The sequence below is a fragment of the Lepus europaeus genome, chromosome 14 (genome assembly GCF_033115175.1).
Source record: "Lepus europaeus isolate LE1 chromosome 14, mLepTim1.pri, whole genome shotgun sequence".
Lineage (NCBI taxonomy): Eukaryota > Metazoa > Chordata > Mammalia > Lagomorpha > Leporidae > Lepus > Lepus europaeus.
Genome location: NC_084840.1, coordinates 43,110,725 through 43,114,857, shown reverse-complemented (window position 1 = coordinate 43,114,857; position 4,133 = coordinate 43,110,725). Strand labels below are relative to the sequence as shown.

Here is a 4,133-nt window from a genome sequence, read left to right as displayed (position 1 = left end):
CCATGAGCCAGGAAACTCAACTCAAGTTTCCCACGTGGGCGGCAGAGACCTAATTACTTTAGCCATCACCTACTGCCCCCTGCGGTATGGATCAGTAGGAAGCCAGAATCTGGAGGGGAGCTGGGCCTCAAACCCAGGGACTACGGGATGTGGGTGTCCTAACTGAAAATCCCTAGGGCAAATGCCTGCTCAGAGAGTGGTGTTTTAAGAAGCATTAAATAAAATAGATAGGATTACCAAGGACACCAAGTATATTGGAGTATAATTAACAAACTATTAAAATGCATTTGTAATTTAGAAATATACATAGGTAATTTTTTTTTAAAAAGATTTTATTTATTTGAAAGGCAGAATTACAGAGGAGAGGGGGAGACAGTGAGAGAGAGGCCTTCCAGGCACTGGTTCACTCCCCATGTAGCTGCAACAGCTGGGACTGAACCAGGCTGAAGCCGGGAGCTTCTTCTGGGTCTCCCATATGGGTGCAAGGGCCCAAGAACTTGGGCCATCTTCTTCTGTCTTCCCAGGCACATTAGCAGTGAGCTGAATTGGAAGTGGAGCAGCCAGGACTGGAAATGGGGTCATATGGGATACTAGGGTCACAGGCAGCTTAACCTGCTAAGCCACAATGTTGGTCCCTAAAATGCAATACAACAAGACTTTGTAGTAAGTCTTGTAACAGAATTTTAAAGTCGTGACTAGTATAATTGATCTTTTGAGTTATTTACAAGATGTTGTGATATAAAAAAGGAGGTGATTTCAGTTGGTCACAGAGTCAGTTATTGCTAATACTCTTTCAGGTTGTTACGAAAAACTGAAGAAAATCCTAGATTTCTATTAATGGAGAGTGAAAATGGAGAGCCTGGGTTTTTGCCCTATGCTAGTTTCCTGAATATCGTAGTAAGAACTGTGGTTGCAAAAGTTTCCAGACACTTTTTATCCAGGCAGAAACCCAACATCACCTTTGATGGCGGTATTTATTCTTTAATCCTGGATATATCGGTTGGGTGGCCTCTGTCCACTCTGAAACATAGGTGTCTAATTGCTGTGTGGAATGGATCCACAGTTCCTGTTTTTGTTTGACAAAGTCTCTGCTCTGCAATCATGTGAGTGGCAGAAGGAGAGGGACAACATCACATGGGCTCAGGAACTTCCAGGAAGCAGAGAAACTCCAATCTCCTCCTTTTTGAATGCATGGGTCATATGATCAAGAGCACAGGCGCTGGAGCCAGTCTTCCTGGGTTCAAATCCCACTCTTTGCACCAGTTACTGGCTGTGCTCACTTAGCCCTCTGTTCTTCATCAGAAAAATGGAGCATAAAATAATACTTAGAGCACAGGGGTTCCTCTAGGGATTAAATGAGCAAGGTGCCTGGACAAACTCTTTTTTTTTTTTTTAATTAGGAAACATCTCTGCAGTCCAGAGGTCCTTTATTTATTTATTTTACACTTATTAGGCCATGAATTCATAAGGAATGGGTCCAGCAGCTCAGGCTCCCTTCCACTGTTTCTGACACAGTGGGCTTCTCTGGGTGGCGCAGGCTGGCACTGTAGTTGCACCCAGGTACCCTTCTCTTTGGCTTCCTTTTTCTGATCATTTCCCTTCACATGTATCAAGAAGCTATCTTGAGGCCGGCGCTGTGGCTTAACAGGCTAATCCTCCACCTTGCGGCGCCGGCACACCGGGTTCTAGTCCCGGTCGAGGCACTGGAATCTGTCCCAGTTGCCCCTCTTCCAGGCCAGCTCTCTGCTATGGCCCGGGAAGGCAGTGGAGGATGGCCCAAGTGCTTGGGCCCTGCACCCGCATGGGAGACCAGGAGAAGCACCTGGCTCCTGGCTTCGGATCAGCGTGATGCACTGGCCGCAGCGGCCATTGGAGGGTGAACCAACGGCAAAAAGGAAGATCTTTCTCTCTGTCTCTCTCTCTCTCTCACTGTCCACTCTGTCTGTCAAAAAAAAAAAAAAAAAAAAAAAAAAAAAAAAAAAAGAAGCAATCTTGGGCTCTTAGAGTGCTTAATATGCTCAATACGCACATTTATTCTCTTGGCAAGAATCTTGCCTTTGACTTGTCTCTTTACAATAATGCCAACAGCATGCTGGGTAACATTGTAGACTCTTCCAGTTTGGCCATGGTAACATTTATGGGGCCTTCTTTTTTGAATAGCACCCATCCCCTTGATGTCTACAATGTCACCTTTCTTGTAAATGCACATGTATGTGGCCAAAGGAACAACTCCATGTTTTCTGAAAGACCTGGAGAACATGTACCGGGTACCTCGCCTCTTTCCCTTTGTGTTCGTCATCTTGACAAATTACTGGAAGATGGCGGTTCTGGCCAAAAGGCTAGGACAAATTCCTAAGAATTAGTTGTTTCTGGGGCTGGCGCTGTGGCACAGCGGGTTAAAGCTGCCGCCTCCAGTGCCGGCATCCCATATGGGCGCCGGTTCTAGTCCCGGCTGCTCCTCTTCCAGTCCAGCTTTCTGCTATGGCCTGGGATAGCAGTAGAAGATCGCCCAAATCGTTGAGTCCCTGCACCCACGTGGGAGACCAGGAAGAAGCTCCTGGCTCCTGGCTTTGGATCGGTGCAGCACCAGTCGTTGCAGCCATCTGCAACAGAGAGCTTCTCTCTCTGTCTCTACGTCTCTCTGTAACTCTGTCTTTCAAATAAATAAAATAAATCTTAAAAAAAATAATTAGCTGTTTCTGTTATGGAAGGTCAAGATTTAAGAACTCCTTTGAGGTGGTGCTGATGGACGTCTGGCTGATTTGCAAGATAGAACTCACTCCAGGAAGGGGGTATCTGGACACATGGCTATGGGTCAACATTGAACCTTGCTTGTTGATTCCGGTGCCACATTCCACATTTGGATGAGGCTATGAATCTCTCTCAGCCCTACTAGGTGAGGTAGGAGAGCAGTGCCTGAGCAGGTGAACATAAATGAAAGAACCATAGCTATAAGAGCTGTGCCAGGAAGCACCATCAAAAAAGAGGGGTCTGATGACCTGGACAATGGCAATGATCTTCAAGAGACTATCTGGCAGCAATGCAAAAATGGCAATGAAATAGGGACTGATTATATTCATTCTACTTCCTGTTTGGACGCTAGATTGGTCACTTTAGATTTAAGAAACTTCCAGAGTTCTTGGACAATTTTGAGTAAGTGGGCATTTAAGTAACTCACTTGAAAATTAAAGATGTAGGGGCTGGTGCTGTGGTGCAGCGGATTAAAGCCCTGGCCTGAAGCACCAGCAACCCATATGGGGGCCGGTTCTCGTCCTGGCTGCTCCACTTCTGATCCAGCTCTCTGCTATGGCCTGGGAAAACAGTACAAGATGGCCAAGTCCTTGGGCCTCTGCACCCACATTGGAGACCCAGAAGAAGCTCCTGGTTTCGGATTGGCTCAGCTCCAGCTGTTGCGGCCATTTGGGAAGTGAGCCAGTGGATGGAAGACTTCTCTCTCTCTCTCTCTCTCTCTGCCTCTCTTTCTCTCAGTGTGTAATTCTGTCAAATAAATAAATAAATCTTAAAAAAATTTAAAGATGTATAACTTTGTATGTGTCCAAAGGGACTCATTCTATTAAGAATATTCATTAAATGAACATTATAATTATTTTAATTCTATTAGTTTACATAGACTTGGAAGCAGCACAGGACTGGTGGATAAAGGAAGAAGATGATCTGAGTTAAACTATACTTGACTTGTTTTATAAATAATTTTATATGAGCTCTTGTCTGAAAATACTGCCAACCATTTTCTAGTCCTCTGCAGTGGTACTGATAATTCAAAATTGATTTGAAGTTTCCCCTACACTTTCCAATTCAGATGCAGAAACTGAAACCATTTGAAGTAATGCTGAATCACTTAGGTGTGATATTCAGGAGGATGGGCTCAGATAACCCACTTGACCGGCGACAGGTGGCTCAAGTTAAAGCTTGTCCCCAAATGTTTTCAATTTTCTTTTAATGCACACGGTCACACATTCTTGTCTAGTCTGTAAGCCGCAAGCATCCTTTATGGGGTTTGCACGTCTGCTTTGATGAGTGACTTCCGGGCATTCTTTCAGCAGGCAGGATCCTCTTACGACAGCAACGTAAAACGGATGGCATCAGGTGTACAAACAGTGCACGGAGAAGCA

At 45.1% G+C, this 4,133-nt stretch overlaps 1 pseudogene; it reads right to left on the bottom strand.

Annotated features, from left to right (window-relative positions):
- Nucleotides 1-1,449: 1,449 nt before the first annotated feature.
- On the bottom strand, nt 1,450-2,317 carry LOC133773766 (large ribosomal subunit protein eL21-like; annotated as a pseudogene).
- Nucleotides 2,318-4,133: the final 1,816 nt, after the last annotated feature.